Source organism: Artemia franciscana, chromosome 4, assembly GCF_032884065.1.
Source record: "Artemia franciscana chromosome 4, ASM3288406v1, whole genome shotgun sequence".
Lineage (NCBI taxonomy): Eukaryota > Metazoa > Arthropoda > Branchiopoda > Anostraca > Artemiidae > Artemia > Artemia franciscana.
Window position 1 is genome coordinate 19,980,840 of NC_088866.1, and position 21,331 is coordinate 20,002,170.

Genomic DNA, 21,331 nt, shown 5'->3' on the forward strand with positions numbered 1-21,331 from the left:
TTGAATTAATGCATGTTTGATTTTGGCTCTCCGCACATAAATTATTAAAATGAAATTTACATACTAATTCTTTTTTTTGGCTAAATGGCTTTCTCTTAATTTTGATCGGACGATTTTGAGAAATAAGGGGTGGGGAAGGAGGCGTAGTTGGTCTCCAATTTTTCAGTCACTTAAAAAGGCAACTATAACTTTTAGTTTTTAACGAACGTTTTTATTAGTAAAAATATACGTAACTTAAGAATTAACTTACGTAACAAACTTTTATATTCTTATATTTTTATTATGTATATGAGGGGGTTTGTCCCCTCGTTTAATACCTCGCTCTTTATACTAAATCTTAAGTTTTGTCTCAATTCTGTAAGAATGACCCCTGAATCAGAAAGGCCGTAGAATAAGTAGTTGAAATTACTAAAAATACTTTAGCATAAAGAGTGATGTATTTATCTCCTCCTAAATACCTCGCTCTATATGCTAAAGTATTTTTAGAGCCCCTCATATGCTTAATAATCTCTGTTCGTTTTAAGTTTTAATGCTACCCCTTACTTTCAATTGAAAATACTTTTTCATGTTTATTTTTTCATTGTTTTTTTTTATAGTAATGCTAGAAAATCCTGCGCCCTTTTCATTGAGTTTCTCTTCTCCCATGACATATTCCTCCAAGGAATGATCCTCCCACATAGCCCCTTCCCTTCAACCCAACCCCACAAATCAAAAGAATCCCCCTAAAAACGTCTGTACACTTCCCAATAACCATTACTGTATATAAACACTGGTCAAAGTTTGTAACTTGCAGCCCCTCCCCCAGGGACAGTGGGGGAGTAAGTCATCCCCAAAGACATAGTTATTATGATTTTCGACTATGCGGAACAAGATGGCTATCTCAAAATTTTGATCCGTTGACTTTGGAAAAAATGAGCGTGGGAGGGGGCCTATGTGTCCTCCAATTTTTTCGGTCACTTAAAAAGGGTACTAGAACTTTTCATTTCAATGAGAATAAGCCCTCTTGTGACATTCTAGGACCACTTGGTCGATACGATGACCCCTTGGAAAAAGAAAAATTCTACATTTTTGTAGATAGGAGCTTGAAATTTTCGCTAGAGGGTTCTCTGATACGCCGAATATTATGGTGTGATTTTCGTTAAGATTCTATGACTTCTAAGGGATGTTTCCCCCTATTTTCCAAAATAAGGTAAATTTTCTCAGGCTCCTAACTTTTGATGACAAAGACTAAATTTGATAAAACTTATATATTTAAAATAAGTATAAAAATCCGATTCTTTTGATGTATCTCTTAGCATCAAAATTCCTATTTTTAGAGTTTTGTTTACTATTAAGCCGGGTCGCTCCTTACTGCAGTTCGTTACCACCAGCTGTTTGATAGGAAGCTTTTTTAAATTTGCAGAAACCTTAGCGTAAAGAGCAAGGTATTGAGGAAGGGGACAACCTCTTATAATGTGGAATAATTTCTGTTCTTTTTTAGTTTTAATGTTGCTCCTTAATTTTAGTAATTTTTTTTAATTCAATTTCTTATGGCGAGTATCCAAGGCAAACCCAAGAAAAACGTATTTTCAAATTTAATTGCTAGCGATAAAATTTCTTGGAAGCGTTATTACCCGAAATGGTGGAGGGATATCACTTGATATGGCAATCTCTGAGCCATTTCTTGGCAAGCCGAAGGATAAATAAAACTGCATGCTTTGCTTCAAAGAAAATGTATTCCAGCATTAGTTTTTATATACTGCACGCATAAAAAAAACTAAAAACTCGTGAATTTCTTCTTGTATATGTTTTTACTATGTGCTGTGTTTATTTATCAAGTTCAGATGCAGCTTAAGTGTTGCGTCCTCGGCCTAAAATGTTTGTTATTTGCTTTGGCAAAGGTGATATCCACGTGGAAAATTCAACCGCCACAAAAATATTTTATTGTTCTGATATGCCTTGTTAAGTCAGACAGCCTTTTAGCCCCCAGACAGAGTAGACATTTTTGGATAGTATTTTAGATTATAATGTAAAGGATAGTGTTGCAGTGGAAACATCAGGCAGAAAAAAACATGCTTTGTAAAACAAACAGACAGGGAAAGGGTGCATTAAAATGGAAACTCCAGGTCAATTAGGCCTTATTGATCTAAATTTTGTGACTTAAAGGTAAGAACTAGAACACTTACTATAAACAACTGACCAGAAAAGTACTGTTAGCTATAAAGGAAAAATATGAAGATGACAAAAAGACGTCAATGAAACGGATAAAATCCGTCGAAAATGTTACAGAACACGCCAGCTTATCTCTTATTCTACTGAAGTTCCTTTCTAAATTTAGATTATCATTTAGCATTAGAGGGGTTGAGGTACATCTTACTTCACTTTTGACCTCTTTTATGGGGGAGTTACGATACTTGAAGGGTCGCCCCGTGCGGGTACATCTGCTATCCGTAGGGCGTACCTATTATGCGAAAAGAGTCCGTTCAGAAAAGAGCGACAAGGATTATACTGTGAAACCGCAACATACCCTGTGATCAAGCACTCGTGAAACTGAATTTGTCTCCAGTTAAAGTCCCTCTTGAACGTCTGAATCTGCAATGTGGAAAATCCGCCCTAGCCAATACGAGCCACCGATCACTATTACCCTAACCATCCCCTCCCAATAGTCGATCTCGGTTACAAAATAAACTTCTAAACCCCCTAAAGTACAAACTAATTGTTGCACCAACTCATTCGTGCCTCTCTTTACATTGATTTTTAATACTGCCATAGCGTATTTTTTGTTTAAATGTAAGAAATTGTAAAAAACTGAATCTAGCTAAGGTACGATAGTACTTAAATATACAGATATATATATCTCTCCCTTTAAAAGTATTGCTTGTATCTTTTTTCTGTTTGTATATTTTCTTAATCTATTTTCTTTTAATTCACTTATTGCTTGTGTTAAGGATAGTTATTTCAGTCATATTATTGTTGGTTATATTTATTTCCGTTTTTTAAAGGAAGTTATTAAGGGCTCTTTTAACTTTCATTCGTCCCGGGATTTACTGAGAAGAATAATATTGGATAGTTATGATGATTTTTTCTCACTTGACCAGTACCGTTTAAATGATTTTGAAAATGGTTGTAGATTTTGATAGATTGCGTCCACTTGAGAATAGTCCACTTAATTTGGCCCATTTGGAGATAATAGATGAAAGTAGAGGGATTGATGATTTTGTTGTAGAGGAAAGTAAAATAGCAGTAGGTTATATTAGCCCGATTGATATTTCTGAATCGATGCCTAATGACTCTCTTACGGTTTTCTACTTGAATTGTGGGGGACTGCAAAGCAGTGTTACATATTTAAATGAACTATGTATGTTTTCTGGAATTCAAATATTAGCTCTAACTGAAACTTGGCTACAGAATCATAATTCTAGTTTATTAGAAATAGGTAATTATCGATTGTGTCTTAAGAATAGGGAGACTCGTCACCATGGTGGACTGGGTGCTTACATTAGAAAAGACTTGCTAGTTATAGAAAGAGATGATTTAAGGGTTAATAGAGAAATGGTATTTGAGAGCTTGGTATTAGAGGTTAGCAAGAAATCCAAGGTGTTTTATTTGGTTGTTGTTTATAGACCTCCGTCGAGCAATATTAATGAATTTTTTATGTTACTAGAAGAACAGTTGGACATGATTAGGAGTAGAAACTTACCTATATTTGTGTGTGGTGATTTCAATATTGACCTAATGAATCTGTTTATTAATACAGAAGTTAGCCAGTTTTTAAATATTATGCTGAGTTATGGGTTGAAGCCTACGATTACAGTCCCAACTAGGGTTACTATGAATTCAGCATCGTTGATTGATAATATTTTTGCTAATGTCAGTTACTATAATGCAAGTGTGATAATAAGTGAAGTATCTGACCATTTTGGGATATTTTTGAGTGTTCAAAATTTTTTTAGTAAAGGTACTAGGCTTAACTCAAATTCACAAAATAGATATAAAAAAGTGATCATTGATAATAATGTGCTCATTCTTTATAAAGTAAAGTTAGAGAAATGTAATTTTGAATTTTTAAATAGTAATGAACTAGATATTAATGCTAAGTTTCAAAACTGGTATTCAATTATAAATAGTTTATTGATTGATTGTAGTATTTGTAAAAATGCAACTCGTCGTAGAGAAACTCCAAAGAAACCCTGGATCACCCAAGCTCTTTTAAAGGCTATTATTAGAAGAAGATATTTGTTCAAAATGTGTGCGGCTAGTAATAGTGTAAGTGATAAAACAGAATACAAGATTTATAGTAACCAGTTAAATGCACTACTTCGTAAAGCCAAAGCTGATTACTATCGTAATAAATTTAAATCTTGTGAAGGTAACCCTAGAAAAACATGGCAAATTATAAAATCCGTCGTAAGTCCTAATAATGATGGTATATTTCCTGACGGTATACATAATGATAGTACAACTGCTGATAGAATGTGCCGTCATTTTGCTAATGTGGGAAAGGATTTGGTCCAAAGTATAGTTATTTCTGAGCATGAAGGTAGTTTTAAGAAATATTTATCGAATGCAAGTGATGTTTCGGCGTATTTGAAGCCAATCAACGCTTCTGAGCTTTCTGAAACATTGAAAAATTTAAAAATTGGAGCTTCAGGCTCTGATTTTGTAACAGTTAAAACTTTAAAGTATATTTACCCTGTTATTTCCGGTCATTTAGTGTATTTATTTAATGAATGTTTAAGGACTGGGGTGTTTCCAAGTTGTTTTAAAATTGCAAAAGTTATTCCTGTCTATAAAGGTGGAGATAAAAATGTACTAGGAAATTATAGGCCCATTTCTTTATTACCAGTAGTATCTAGATTGTTTGAGAAATTGATAGTTAAAAGAATGGTTGAATTTTTGGAGAGTAAATCATTTTTTAATCCAAATCAATTTGGTTTTCGGAAGGGTTTATTTACTGAGCATGCTGTTTTATTTTTGACAACTTTTGTGAATGATGCGTTGGATAATGGTATGAAAGTCGCTTCTGTTTTTCTTGATATTGTAAAAGCTTTTGACTGCGTTGACCATTTTATACTCATTGCCAAATTAGAAAATTACGGTTTTAGAGGACCATTTCTTGAATTACTGTCCTCGTTTTTAAAAGAAAGAACTCAATATGTACAACTAGGGGATAATTTTTCTTCAGTCAGTAGTGTTAGATTTGGAGTACCCCAAGGATCTGTTCTTGGTCCCCTGTTATTTTAATTTTTATAAATGATTTATGTAGAGCTTTTAATATGATTTCGTATGATCTTGACATTGGATGTGACGGGGAAAAAGTAATTGTCCCCAGCTTTGCGGATGACACTCATATAACTGTGGCTGCACAAACAGGAATTCAGCTGTTGAGTCGTATTAGCTCTTGTCTGGAGTTTGTACACAATTGGATGAAGCTTAATAAGTTAAATTTGAATTATAGTAAATCTTGCTTTTTATTGTATGGTAGGAGCTCAAATTATTACCCTTGGATAGACAGACTTAATATTGCTGATATGGGTATTCTAAGAATGAATTGTACAAAATATCTAGGAGTTTTAATTGATGAATGTCTCAGCTTTAGAGAACATATAGATTATATTAGTCTTAAACTCGCTAGGAATGTTGGCATTTTAAGAAAGCTGCAGTATATTTTCCCAAGAGATATTTTAAGAACAATGTATTATTCCTTAATTCATCCTTATCTGCTACATTGTTGCAATGTTTGGGGTAGTACATTTCCTTCTCATCTCGATCGTGTTCGAGTTTTGCAGAATAAAGCGCTTCGAGTGTTATGTGGTGTAGGTTTTAAAGACTCGGTACAAAAGAGGTATATAGATTGCAAAATCTTGCCTTTAGCAGGACTTATTATTTTTTATCGAAGCCTGTTTATATATAAATATTTTCAAAATTGTTTACCAATATGTTTTAAAAGTATGTTTGAATTAGGAAGTGATATTCATACACATTCTACGAGACAGTCCGATATAATTCGTCGTCCGCTTACTATTACTCGTAGATCTCAATTCTCTATTCGGCATCTAGGACCCCATGCATGGAATTGTTTACCTACGACTTTGAGAAACTTGGATAGCTTTCTTGAATTTCGGCGGGAATTAAAACTATTTTGCCTTAATATTTATGGTTTTGATAGTTGAGTGGACCTCAAGTGGAGCCAAGATGTTGGTTTTGATTTTGGCGATACTGGTTAAGTGGTTTTAGTTTCTTTTTGTTTTGTCTCTTTTGAAGTGTAAATCCGTTTCGATTGAAATGCAGGGTAATTGATTTTTTCTTCTTCTTCTTTCTTTCTTTTTTCTTTTCCTTTTCTTTTCTTTTTATTTTTTCTTCTTTTTCGTATTGTTTTATATGTATGTGTGTTGGGGTTGTAAGCCCAAACAAGCTTTGCTTCGGGCCATTTGCTTGTTTTGTTGTGTTATTTATATTAATAAACCCATCTTTCTCTCAAACTTTCTCTCGGCTTTTTTCGTTGCATTTGACGTGTTGTTTTCTAATGCATACATTTCACTATAAATGTCCAGCTGGATTTTTACTCGACTTATAAATATTTTATATTTAAATATTTAATATTTTAAATACTAAATTTTAAATATATATTTTTAAATTCCATTTGAGCTTCAAAACAATGCCTCATGCCTGTAAATAAACCCAAGTGAACTTAAAGCAAAAAAAAGGCTTTAAACAGAGCGGAAAACGTAGTCAAAAAATGAATGTGATCTCCACAACATTTATTTGTTCAAAAATTTGAAGACTTTTAATAATAAAATTTTCAAAACAAATTTAACAGAAAAACAAAGAGTCAGTTTCCCAAGCTTTACAATAGAGTAAAAAAACAAGTTTTTTAAGCTGCAAGTAAGAAGCAACATTAAAACTTAAAACAAACAGAAATTGTTCCGTATATAAAAAAGGTTGACCCCTCCTCAACGCCTGGCTCTTTACGCTAAAGTTTGACTCTTTCTCTCAACTCTACTTTTTAAAACAATAAAATTTTATTGTGTAAATAGCGAGGTGTTAAGGAGGGGTCAACCCCTTTTATATACGAAATAATTTCTGTTCGTTTTAAGTTTTAATGTCACTCCTTACTTGCAGTTTAAAAAACATATTTTTTTATTATTTGATATGATAATAAACCAAAGATATTGTATATATTGGCCTTGTGGTTGTTATTAAACAAAACAAAACAAAAAACAAGTTTTTCCAACTGAAAGTAAGGAATAACATTAAAACTTAAAACGAACAGAAAATATTACGTATATGAGATGGGTTGCCTCTCCTCACTACCTCGCTCTTACTCTAAAGTTTCTTTTTTAGCTTTTAAAAGAGGTTATTATTCTAATTAAATAATCTTTGTGATTCAGGAGTCATTCTTAAACAACTGAAACAAAAATCAAACTTAGGTTATTGTATGGTCATTATTAAAATTAACATACAAATTTCGTTTTAATTAATCATGTACGGAGAGCCAAATTCTGAACCTTCATTAATTCAAAAACGTTCAGAAATTAAACTAAAGAAGAATAAGTTTTTTAACTGAGAGTAAGGAGCGACATTAAAACTTAAAACGAACAGAAATTATTCCTTACATGAAAAGGGGTGTCCCCTCCTCAATGCCCCACTCTTTATGCTAAAGTTTTTTATTGTTTTATAAAGTAGAGTTGTGATAAAAAGTCGAACTTTTGACTAGTTTGTGGAAACGAACTGTATGTAAGGAGCGAGCCGGCTCAATAGTAACCGGTATGCGTTTATTTCATCAAATAAAAATTACTAAAATTGCACTTACAATCAATAATATACTGCTCAATTTAGGGACCTAAAATGTCCCTGTTCAGCAGCAAAACTACAACAAATAAATGATAACTATTCATTCAAAATCAAAGAAATACGAAAAAAAAAAAAAAAAAAAAGACGATTCACTATACAATCTCTAAACAGCCATCTCTCATCATAAAAAAAGAAACAAAAGGGATAAAAATTTAAACAATATATTTTAAAATTTATTCAAAAAATAATTTTTTATTCTTACTTTAAATAACATAAGATTTTCAGAACACCTAACACTCTCTGGAATTGAGTTCCAAATAACAACACCTACATGTTTAATCATAAACCCAGATCGCGTTGTATGCCTGATTTCACTAGTCAGCTGATCAGTGCTCCTAGTAGAATAATCGTGGTAATTTGAATTATATCGATAAAAACTTCTAAAATATTGAGGAGACAATCCATTTAAAACCTGGTATACAAAAAATTAAAATCTGTTGAGATTTAATAAAATCAATATTCAAAATATCTAAATCTCTAAAACTATCTCTAGTACTACCACACGCAAGATACTCACCCAAACTTCTAATTGCCTTATTCTGCATAATCTGGACCCTTTTTACATGACTAGAAAAATTGCTTGCATACAATGAACAACCATAAACTAAATAAGGATGGACAATTGAATAATAAATTGCTTTCAGGACATGGAGAGGAAAAAAATTATGAAATCTTCTTAAAATACCAACTCCGCGAGCCAATTTTGAAGATAAAACTTTGCAATGATGAATCCAACTAAAATTTACATCAAAATAAAATCCTAGATATCTACATTGAAAAACCTGACTAATGGAAACACCTTGTAAAAGAATACTATGACAGTTATTTACAGCTTTACCAATACGACTAAATATCATATAATTAGTCTTCTCAGTATTCACTGCAAGAAAACTATGCTTTGTGAACTGAGATAAATTCTCCAAAGCTACATTAGTTATCTCTATAAGATCTTCGACAGATTCCCCAATCACTGTAAGCGCTGTGTCATCTGCGAATGATGTAACTACGGCACCAGGAATGTAAAAACGCATTGTATCCACGTATATAAGAAACAGTAAAGGTCCTAATACTGAACCTTGGGGCACTCCACAATTCACATTGAAGGGTTTCCCTACCACATCATCTATCATAACTTTGACGGACCTACCATGCAAGTAAGACCTAAACCAATCCAAACACTTCTCACGGACTCCCAAACAAGCTAGCCTACTTAATAAAAGATTAAAATCAACGGTATCAAGTGCTTTTTTTAAATCTATGAACACAGTAAGAGGGATAAGATTCCTTTCTAGGGCACTATTAACGCACTCCATTAGATGGTATGCCGCATGAACAGTTGAATGTTTAGTTCTGAAACCGAACTGTGACTCACTTAATATTCCGAGCTTGTCTAAATATTCATACAGCTGTCGATGTACTATTTTCTCGTATATCTTTGAGAATAGTGGTAACAAGCTTATAGGTCGATAGTTCGTCATATCTTGCTTATTGCCTGATTTGAACAGTGGTAGGACCTTTGCTTGCTTAAGCGCTTCAGGGAATTGGCCGACTTCAAGTGACAGGTTAACGAGGTAGAGAAGACATGGTAGTAGATACACTGAAACTACTTTGAATGCTTTCAGATTCAAACCGTCAATACCAGCAGCATTTGACTTTAAATTCTTCACAATTTTTGTTAATTCTTCAATTGACGCTTTTTCAAATTGAAATTTATGATGCTCACCTCGATTATCTTCAAAGAGCGTGTCACTTTTCGCTGGGTCTCCGTGAGAAGTGTCTTCCCTGATTCTACTTCCAATACCAGAGAAGAATTTACCAAACTCGTCAGCAATCTGCTGCTTATCAGTCACTGTAACACCCTCGACAGTGATAGCATTTATGAGGCCATAATGTTTACCTGTGCCTTTAATCACGCCGTTAATGGTCTGCCAAGTGCCCCGCATATCACCTTTTTGTTCATTAAATTTTTCGATGTAATATTTTTTTTTTGAACGTCTTAACTTATTCACTAAATTTCGTTGACGAATATATTCATTTTTACTTTCTTCAGATGAGTCATTTAAACTTTTAAAGAAGCAAGCGTTACGAGCATTTATAGCTTCAACAACTTCATCATCAATCCAGGGTTTTCGGGGGATATCTCGTTCTTTTTTCCTAGTAAGTTTCAAGGGACAAGCAGACTCAAATATCGGAGTAATTATCCCAAGAAAGTTGTTGAGGGCACGCGAGGGATCCGGTTCTTCATACACTTTCTCCCACGATATTACACTTATTTTTTCACGGAACTCATGTAAATTTGCCGGCCAAAGATCTCTTATAAGTTTACGCCTAGACTTTTCGCAAGTCGGGATCCGTTGCTTTATCGTACATGAAACAGGAAGATGATCAGATCCCGGATGGATCATGATATCACAATAAGAATCAGGAACTAAATTTGAAGGGAGAAACACATTATCAATAAGAGTAGCAGAATGTTCAGTTATTCTAGAAGGAAGGCGATTCATTGGAAAATAACCATGCGATAACATCAAGTTAAAAAACTCAAAATTATAGCTATTCAAACATAACAAATCAAAATTAAAATCACCCATGATTATGCATTCATTTTTTACAGACAAGAGTTTACATAAATAATCATCAAATAAATCAAGGAACTCAACCGAGGGAGTGCTAGGTGGTTTATAAACCAAACAAATTACTATATTTTTATTCTCAACAAATACAATTTCCACAGAAAAAAATTCCACCTTCCCTTCAATCCAAAGGCATAAGTCATCCCTTATTCAAATTTATTCCATTTTTCAACAAAAAAGACAAACCTCCTTGTCTCATCCGATTTCTAACCTTCGAAATCATTTGGTAACCTGGAAAAATGTAAGACGAGAGACAGCTGTCCATAGATAAAAACGTTTCACAGATACCTAATACATCAATTCATAGCAGACAAAAAATTTTCAATATCCTCAGACGATGACGTAACATGGCAATTCCATTCAGACACACGAAAACTCTTATTTTCTTTCCGTATTGGAAATTCAAATGATACATACTGACTTTTTCTTACTGGCTCAGGGCATTTTACAACACTATCTTGAGCAATTTTACACTCTAAAATTTCATTAACATCTAAAGCATTATTTTCTAATTCATCCAACCGATCCTTCTGGTGTAACGGCAAAACTAATTATCAAGAAATAAGAACAATATAAACTGTACTGATTCCTATTGAAAAAAAAAAAAAAAAAATCTAAGCGACATCTTGCAACGACCATAGGCGACGGGGGAAAGCATCACTCGCAAGGCGTATATAAATTCGGCCTTGATCAGACCACACTTGTTTATTACCATTTTTCACGTGCTAGGTTCAGAATATCCCGTCTCTGCTTTGTTAAATTTTCTGATACAAATACACCAGTGCGCACTAGTTTCGACTTAAGCTTAAAAACTTTTTGGGCAATTTCTTTCGACCTGAATTTGACCAGAACCGGAGCTATGGCATCTTGACGAGTTGTAGAACTGTTTATTTTAAATCTTCTCACTTCCACAATATCACCATCAGACACTTCAGATATTTCCATTTTATTGCGAATCACACCCCCGATTACAGACTTTAAGTCACTACTTGGAGGCTGTTTGATACCATTGAAAAGAAGACTATCTAGCCTTAAGTCCTGATCATACATATCTAATTTCTGCTCTGCATTCTTAACTCTCTCCTCAAGAAATATTATTTGATTTCTTAGGAATTTCAGCTCGTTACTGAGGACTAAGAATTTCGGTTCAAACTCAACAATCAAAGCTGAATAAACTTCACTAACGATAGTTGAACTCTGAGCTTTTATGGCATGCAAAGTGTCACTGGATAGAGACTGCCTACCAGCAGCAGTGGCCACTAGTTTTTCATCCAGCTTTTCGTCTATTTTTTAAGCAAGATTTTCCATCACACTTTGGATTTCCTGTTCTGTCGCGGAAATGCGAGTAATAATAGCCGACGATCCCGCTATAGTTTGTTGCCCTGGAATTGGAATTTGGGTTTTTAGCTTCTCTTTGCAAAGTTCTATATAAATGTTCGGTTGATGAATAAAATCATCAAATGCTCCCTTTACACCCTTGCTAATAGATTTCATAGCTTCAGCCTTATTTGCTTCAAACTGCATAAGCTGTGGCTCGAGAACAAACTGGGTGTCACGGGACCCGTAGCAAAAAACCAGATACTTAAAGACTTTTGACTTTGAGTTCGTAGTCTTTGGATTCAAAACCTCAATAATACGAACTGGCCAATCGGGGAATCCTCGAAACTTTGCTAGAGCCAGATCATGAATACTAAATTTAGCCATTATCTGTAGCTCAAATTTATCAAAAGTAGTTTACAGACCTGCTAATTGATTTCTTCACCGTACTCTTAAAAAATATCCAAATATCCAAGCATCCAAAATACTCGTGCCAAAAATCACACGTCACTAATTATCAGAGCTAGCGAAATGCGACTGCATTGAATGAATGCTAGATGCGAACAGGAACTCTAAACAACAGAATTTTAATAAAAATAGATACATTAAAAGAATCGGATTTTTTCTTGTTGATTTGAATAAATAAGTTTTCAAACAGTTCGTGGTAATGAACTGTAAGGAAGGAGCGACCCGCTCAATAGTAGCTAAAACTGTAAAGACGGAATTTCGATAGAAATAGAGGACTGAATTTTTATGCTGATTTTAAATATATAAGTTTCATCAAGTTATTCCTTCTCGTCACACCATCAAATTCAGCACCATCAAAACTTTAGCGTAAAGAGCGAGTAGTTGAGGAGGAGACAGTCCTTTTCATATACGGAATAATTTCTGTTGGTTTTAAGTTTTAATGTCGCTCCTTACTTTCAGAAGAAAAAACTTCTTTTTTAATTAATTTAAACAATGAACGAATTGCCTAACTTACAGCCCTTGTCCTGAGGACTATGAGGAGGTTGACAATCCCAATACTGGAATTTTCAACAATGCTGAACAACATAGCTCTCTTAAAATTTCCATCGGATATGCTTTGGGGAATTATCGACTTGGGGAGGGGAGCTGACGTCCCTTAATTCACTCTTGATTCTTAAAAGTTGACTCTTAATTACGTTTAAAATGTTTTAACTTTTTTAACTTTAATAAATAGAAAAATTATTAAAATTTTAAGGAATAAATATCAGTATATGTATACCAAACTGACAATCCACAGCCTTTTTTTTCGGTAAAGTGCAAAATATGTTCTGGTCTTGAGAAGGTATGGGGATTATTAAAGACATAATTTCCAGACCTGCCAACTATGCTGAACAAAATGGCCATCTCTAAATTCTAGTCTTTGTGTTTTGGGAATTGATGGGCGTGGGGGGGACTTAATTTCTAACACTAATACTTATGATTACCAATCAAATAAGCCCCCTCCGAAGTTTATACCAACACTCTTTCGTTATAAACCTTATATGTCCTAAGGTCAAAACTTACAACCCTTGCCCTGAGGGCTCTTGGGGAGGGGGGTCATCCTCAAAGACAGAATATATGGACCTTTCAATTACGTTTAACAAAATGGCTATCTCAAAACGTTGATTGGATGCGTTTGGGGAAATGGTGGGCGTGGGAGGGGGAGGGTTGGTTACCCTCCAATCACTTTCAACTATCAAAAAGGACACTATCCCTTTCAATTTCCAATCAAACGAGCTCTTTTCGATGTTTCTAAGACAACAACTGGCCATCTCAAAATTTCTATCAGTTGCGTTTCTGGAAAATTCGAGGTGCGTGTGGGGGTATCCACCCTCCAATTACTATGAATCTTACTAAGGGCACTAGAAATTCTGATTAGCAATCTAATGAGCCCCCTCCGAAGTTTATATGATCACCCTTTCTATGTATATACCTTATATACCCCCAGGGCATAACTTACAACCTTTGCCCTGAGGGCTTGGGGGATGGGTTGTCACCTTCAAAGACATAATTTTTGGATCTTTCAATTACGTTGAGCAAAATGGCTATCTGAAAATTTTTAATGGATGTGTTTGGGGAAATGGTGGGCCTGGGAGGAGGGTTTAGTTGCCCTCCTATCACGTTCGATTATTAAAAAGTGCACTAGCTCTTTCAATTTCCAATCTAGTTGGCTCTTTTCGAAGTTTCTACGACACAAATTACCATCTCAAACTTTCTATCAGATGTATTTCGGGAAAACACGAGGTGTGGAGGGATATCCATCCTCGATCACTCTGAATCTTAAAACAGGCACTAGAACTTCTGAATACCGATCCAATGAGCCCCTTCCAAAGCTTATACGATCACCCTTTCTATGTATACTTATATGCCCCCAGGACATAAAATACAACCCTTGCCCTGAGGGCTCTAAGAGGGTTGTCACCCTCAAAGACATAATTTTCAAACCTTTCATGTACTTTGAAGAAACAGGCTATCTCAAATTTTGATTGGATGTGTTTGGGAAAATGGGGTGCGTGGGAGGGGGGTTATTTGCCGACCAATCACTTTCGACTATTAAAAAGGCACTAACCCTTTTAATTTCCAATTGAATGAGCATTTTTGAAGTTTCTATGACACAAAACGGCCATCTTAAATTTCTATCAGATGCATTTCGGGAAAAATACGATATGTTGGGGGGGAGGTATCTAACCTCTCATCGGTCTGAATCTTAAAAAGGGCACTAAAACTTCTGACTAGTAATCCAATATGCCCTCTCCGAAGTTCATAAGATCACCCTTTCTATATAAACTATATATGCCCCTGGGCATAACTTACAATTCTTACCCTGATGGCTGTTGGGGGGGGGGGGGGGTGTCATCCTTGAATACAGAATTTCCGGACCTTTCAACTACATTGAACAAAATGGCTATCTCAAAATTTTGATTGGATGTTTTTGGGGAAATGGTGGGCGCGGGTTAGTTGCCTTCTAATCACTTTCGACTGTTGAAAAGGGTACTAGCCCTATCAATTTCCAATCAAATGACCCCTTTTCGAAGTTTCTACGACAACTCCTATGGTAGGAAGTGACCTGGTCTAAAAAAAAATAATAGATTGTGCCCATATCGCTCTTTACAACGGCAGCGATATTGCGCTGCCTATGAAAGGGGAATGTTGGTTTTGGTATGTCCGAAAAAACTAAAGGTATTGAGTTGAAACTTCACGAGATATTTTGAGGGGGATTGAACCAAATTAAAAGGGGCAATGAGCATCCAGGATACCAAAAGGGCATATCTTGAATATGTTAGAAAACGGCTGAAAAGTGTTAAGATGAAACATTCAGGGCTACTTCTACTAGTACTACTACCACTACAACTACTACTGCACTACTTGTGACTGTGACGACTTGCGGCTTTTATTGCTTGCAGGTGCGACTACTTGTGGCTGCAACTACATATGACTGGTACTACTTGCGATTGCAAGTACAGATATTTGCGAAAACAACTACTTGTGACTAATTACTCGGGACTGTGATTACGACTACTTACGAATGTGACTCTGACTACTTGAGAGTACAACTGCGACTATTTCCGATTGGAACAGCTTCAGACTGTTACTACTTGCAGCTACGACTATTTACAACTGTGACTGCTCGCGACTCTAACTACGACTACTTGGTGACTGTAATAATGTTTTCTTCTAATTCTGGCCACTTAATGACTGTCGTTTCACCTATATGGTCGAAAAATATCAAAACCGACAAAAGAAACTTGACGGATGGAAAAATGAAGAAATTATTTGGATATTTTATCCAACTTACTTGTGATAAATCAATGCTTGGGGATTATATAACTTTAACAAAATGGATTTTACAATGAAATAGTAAATTTGAAAGCAATGTTTTAATCTTATTAGACGAAAAGCATAGAAAGAAATTATCGTTTTCAAAGGTCAAAAAAGGCTGAAAACTAAATTTCCGAGAAAAGCGAGCATTATATTCAGAAAGAATATAACTAATGGCATCTATTGGTTCACTTTATTTGTAGGTCAATTATACGAACTGCTCAATATTTACTTTAATCGTTTTTTTTTTACTGCACCAGAACTCCTATATTGTTTTGAGTTTTCAGTAAAGCGCTAGTTTTCTGTAATTATAAAAACATAGGGAAATATAATTAGTTTTTTTTTTATTTGTACTAGTTTTATTGATGTATTTTAAATAGACTGTGAAGCAGTAATTTCTGCTTCACAGTCTATTTATTATATTAGTTTCGTATTGGGTAGATAACTTCGAAGACCACACTGCCTTTCCATGACGAAAGTAAAACAGTTCAAAATAGGGATGATACCTTTTTATTGACAGTGAAATATAAAATTATTTAACTGGATATTTCGAACACATATACAGTGTTCATCATCAGCAGTAAAACTAATAACAACATTAAACTAGCAGTTCATGCTGATGATGAACACTGTATATGTGTTCGAAATATCCAGTTAAATAATTTTATATTTCACTGTCAATAAAAAGGTATCATCCCTATTTTGAACTGTTTTACTTTCGTATTGGGTAAGGGAGGATCTCTCACTTTGGCTTGAAGGAAGATTTGAGACTCTTTTTATTGAAATAGAAGATAAATCTGATAAAAATGTGGTTGTTGGTTTAGTAGTATGTAATGTAGTTGTTAAATAGACTGTGAAGCAGTAATTTCTGTTCCTTTTAAGTTTCAACTTCGCTCTTTACTTCCCTCAGAAAATCATTCTTTTTTTTAAAATTAATTTTAGTCAGGCATGATCATTTTTTGCAGATATTAATAAAGATTTCCCTGAATAAAGAACATAATCTTTATTTGCCTTTTTTGTACAAATTGGCCAAATAAAATCAAAATCAGTAGGCTATATAGGGTATATATCTTCAATACAAAGACAAAAACGACACAGGACAATACAGTCGACCAACCAATAAGTACCCTTTACAAATGCAGCCTGTTTTCTTCATTGTGTCGTGTTGATATCTGTTTTAGAATGAATTTATTATTTCAGGCTAAATTTACCAGGTAATATATTAGAATTTGGATTCAGGTGTCATCTAATTGTCTACCATTAAATTGTCTACCTCTTAACAAATTGTCTACCATAATGCTTGTCTTGCGACAAGCATTAATGCTTACCGCTATTCGTAATAATAAAAATAATTTTCTACCTTTTAACAAATTGGAGGGATGTATATCTCCATATAGATTACAAATTCTCCCACTATGTAGTATTTTGGGGGATGTATATAATATTTTCTTTTAAGTGCAATGCCTTCGCAAATCTAAGAGGAAATTTGTTTAATGGTGGAAATGACGAGCTGTTTTTTTTTTATTCTTTTGTATCTGCTTATTTATTATCCTTATTTGTATCAGTTTGTATAAGACTTTACGAGCTTTGACATGCACACAATGTATATATATAAAAATAAGTTGTCTGTGTGTCGAGTAACGTCACTGTCCGCATATGACGTCTGAATTATTTCATCACATACCAATTCAAAAACGAATGTATTCAAGCCGAAGTAGCTCAGTTATATAACTACCTGTGTTGGTGCAGTGGGTTTGACCTTAGCGTGGTAATACGGGACCCGGAGATCGAACCATGCTGTAGGAATGCACTACAGGGCCGACGCAGGGACCTTAGTAGTCAAGAAGCATCGTTAATCCGATATAAATACAAATACAGTAGCGCAGTTGGTAAAGCAATATGTTCCAGGTTCTAGGTCCGAGATGTTCCAGGTTCGAACCTTGGCTTTAACATTAATACAAAAGAAGAAAAAAAAACTAAAAAGATAAAAACTAGAAAAAAAACTAAAAAGAAAATGTTAAAAAGGCTAAAAAACTAAAAAAAAGGGTAAAAAACTAAAAACTAAAAAGCTAAAAAAAATAAAAAAGGGTAAAAACTACAAAAAAACTAAAAAGGAAAAAAACTAATAAAAAAAACTAAAAAAACTAAAAACTGAAAAAGAAAAAAAAAACTAAAAAAAGGAAAAAACTGACAAATAAAGGAGAAAAAGATAACGAAAAAAAAAATAAGATAAAAAAAATTAAAAAAGGTAAATGTATTCAAGCCGAAGTAGCTGAGTTGGTAAAGTGTTATGTTCCAGGTTCCAGGTCTGAGAGGTTCCAGGTTCGAACCTTGGCTTTAGCATTAATACAAAAGAAGAAAAAAAATTAAAAAAGAAAAAAACTTAAAAAAACTATAAAACAGGTAAAATCTACTAAAAAAGCTAAAAAACTAAAAAAAAAACTGAAAACTAATAAAAAACCAAAAAACTGAAACAGAAAAACAAACTAAAAAAAGGAAAAAAATGAAAATAAAGGATAAAAAGAAAACAAAAAAAAGGGAATATAAATGACGACTGGGACGCTCAAAGAAAAATTACAGACTGGGACACCAGGACACAAATGACGACTGGGACGTGTGTGTCGACTGACGTCATGTTTGTGTGTCGACTGACGTCATGTTTGTTGACTATAAATGACGACTGGGACACAGGGAAACAACTACAACGGGGACGCCGGGGGCACAGGGGGATATATAAATGACGATGGGGACACAGGGAATGTTTGATTAGCAATCACCATCAACAAAGATCAAGGGCAATCATTAGAATAATGAGGTATAGATCTGAATACGGATTTTTTTTTCCATGGACAATTATATGTTGCATGTTCAACAGTCGGTAAACCTGACAATCTATTTATATGTACAGACAATGGGACAGTACAGAATGTTGTATATTTACAAGTTTTACGTAGTTAAAAACATATATATATATATATATATATATATATATATATATATATATACATATATTCACAGGTGGGAGACAGGGACACAACTACAATGGCGCGTAACTTATATGGCGCGTAATGACTGACGCGCGCGGGGGGCACGAAGGTGGGGGCGCTTTTCCCCCACCTTTCCCACCCCATCAATTAAAGAGTCAAATAACGAATCTCGGACACGCCATGAAAGCATCTCATCTACCCACAAAGTTAGTCAATCTTCACTCTTTGAGCAATTGGCCAATCAAGCCAAGGAGCTTGTAAAAGATTCTGGACAAGACAAAATATTGGCTTAGGTAAGATATATATAATTCATTATAGGCTGTCAAGCAAACGAAAATTATCTTATGTTGATAATAAATATTTTATCATCAATAAAAAGCTAACGAAAATAATAAATTTGCTTAGTGTTTATTTCACGAGAATAAACTTGAAAGTTTATATCAAAGAAACTAAGTTGCCTCAATGAGAAAATAATTCAAAAAACTTTCTCAAAATAAGTTTCTCAAAAAATGTAAAAAAGTCCATTAAACCGGAAATGAACAATCTTCCAACCGTAAAACTACAACAAATCACCATCAATAAATAAATGGAACCCAAAACAAACAGAAATTAAAATAAATAACCGAGTCAAACTCGAAAGAAGCAGAAATTAACATGAGTAGGGCAGACAACTCTCTTGAGAATTTCCTCAGGGAATTTCCTCCACCACGGAAAATCTCCCTTCCCGGAAAATTTTCCTTGAAAATTCATCCTTGGAAAATTCCCCCGCGAAAACCCCATCTCCCGGAGAACTCCCACTGGATAATTCCCCCATATGCAAAATTGAGCTGCCATAGAAAAATGTACAAAAATAGGTACCTAAAAATATCGGTCAGATGTCCCAAGGTGTAACAAAAGGACCAGATAACTTTAGCTTTGTTATTGCTATATGGCTCGTTTTTCAGTTTTCTTTGTCATTTTAACTTCATTTGGAAAACAATAGCTCCAAATTTACATCCCCCTCCCACCCCCTCAGGATTTTGACAGAATTTTGCTGTTAAAAACCATGAACTAGATGACCTCTATTCGCCTTCACGGGACATTCTTCAAAAAATGAGTGCATCACATTTACAAAATCAATGAAATTATCATTTTTTAACAATAATCATATAAGAGAAAAAAATTTTATTGAAAAAAACCCAAAAGAGAAATAATTTGTGAGAAATAATTGGTGTTTGCAGCCTACCTTAATTACGTAGCCGATTAAAGGGCTTAGAAGAAGAACATACAAGAGGTGTTTTTGAAAGCCTCCATTTAAGGATTTTGGACAATAATTATTACAGCGATATCGTTTTATGCTTCCAAACTTTTCTACTTAATAATATGAAAAAAACTTCGTTTTCTTAAAGAGTTAAAGAGGTTGCGTCCCAAAGTCGAAGCTTAAAACGTACAGGAATTAGGAGAGGTAGTTGGGTGGCTGCCGCCCCCCAAACCCCCCGCTTTTAAAGACTCTTTTGTACAAGTTTTTTGTTGTACACCAACAAACCCCCAGCTCTTAGCTACTACTTCATTGTTACTAATTACTAGTTTCGGCGCAATGGTTCTTCTGTCCTCTTGTGTTTAACATTTTTCGAAGTTATTCAATTATTCATTCATTTCAATTTTTTGTTAATTAAAAGGGGGCCTTTCTGAAGCCAAGAGCGGGGGGTAAGGGGGGCGGCAGCCCCCACAACAAAAAACCTGTACAAAAGAGTCTTTAAAAGCGGGGAGTTTGGGGGGCGGCAGCCCCACAACTGCCTCTCCTAATTCCTGTACGTTTTAAGGTTCGACTTTGGGACGCAGCCTCTTTAACTCTTTAAGAAAACGAAGTTTTTTTCATATTATTTCTGTACGTTTTTCTACAATCCATGGTGGATGTTATTTAATAATTCCTGTATAACTTTTAAGAATTTCAAAAATTAACATGGGCTCTTATGGGGAAATGGGTTTTTCTAAGCTAGAAAATCGGGGGGTTAAGATTTTCCGACGAAACTTTCCAGGAAAATTACTCGGAGAATTCCGCGTCGAATGAGTCTTCGTACACCCTTCGTACATTCCTGTACGTTTTAAGGTTCGACTTTGGGACGCAGCCTCTTTAACTCTTTAAGAAAACGAAGTTTTTTTTCATATTTTGTGACAAAAAACCGCCCGATAAGGGACTTGAACCCTTGACCTTAGGATTAAAAGTCCCACACTCTACTGACTGAGCTAACCGGGCATGTAAGTCGAAATACCTGCATGTATATAAATATAACTTTTAAGAATTTCAAAAATTAACATGGGCTCTTATGGGGAAATGGGTTTTTCTAAGCTAGAAAATGGGGGGGTTAAGATTTTCCGACGAAACTATCCAGGGCAATTACTCGGAGAATTTGGCGTCGAATGAGTCTTCGTACACCCAGATGCGATGTCAGCTGTGACCTGTAGGCGTGGCAGAAAAAAAAGAATATGAACATTAAGTGGCTATGCGTGGTTTCTGGAAAACAGGGAAGGAGTTATCGGATGGAGCTGAAATTTCGCGGAGACGTTCCTGGGCCCTAGGGGACCTCAACTTGTGAATTTCAGGCCGATCGGACAACGTTAAATGGGGACTGGGGTTGGTGGGTCGAAACTTTCGACCAGATTTTCCCCATGAAGGAAAAGTCGGATGAAAATTGGCAGGTTTCTTAGTTGGAGCTCGGGCTACGAAATGCATCCCTCCCCATCCCTCTGAGACCA

The 21,331-nt window shown here is 34.8% G+C and overlaps 2 protein-coding genes across 2 annotated transcripts in view; one reads left to right on the forward strand and one right to left on the reverse strand.

Annotated features, from left to right (window-relative positions):
• The window catches only part of LOC136026112 (tryptophan--tRNA ligase, cytoplasmic-like), a 287,826-nt gene that overhangs the window by 144,738 nt on the left and 121,757 nt on the right, over positions 1 to 21,331 (forward strand). The gene's annotated exons all lie outside the window — the stretch shown is intronic.
• The window catches only part of LOC136026115 (importin-5-like), a 145,658-nt gene that overhangs the window by 93,705 nt on the left and 30,622 nt on the right, over positions 1 to 21,331 (reverse strand). The window lies entirely within an intron of this gene.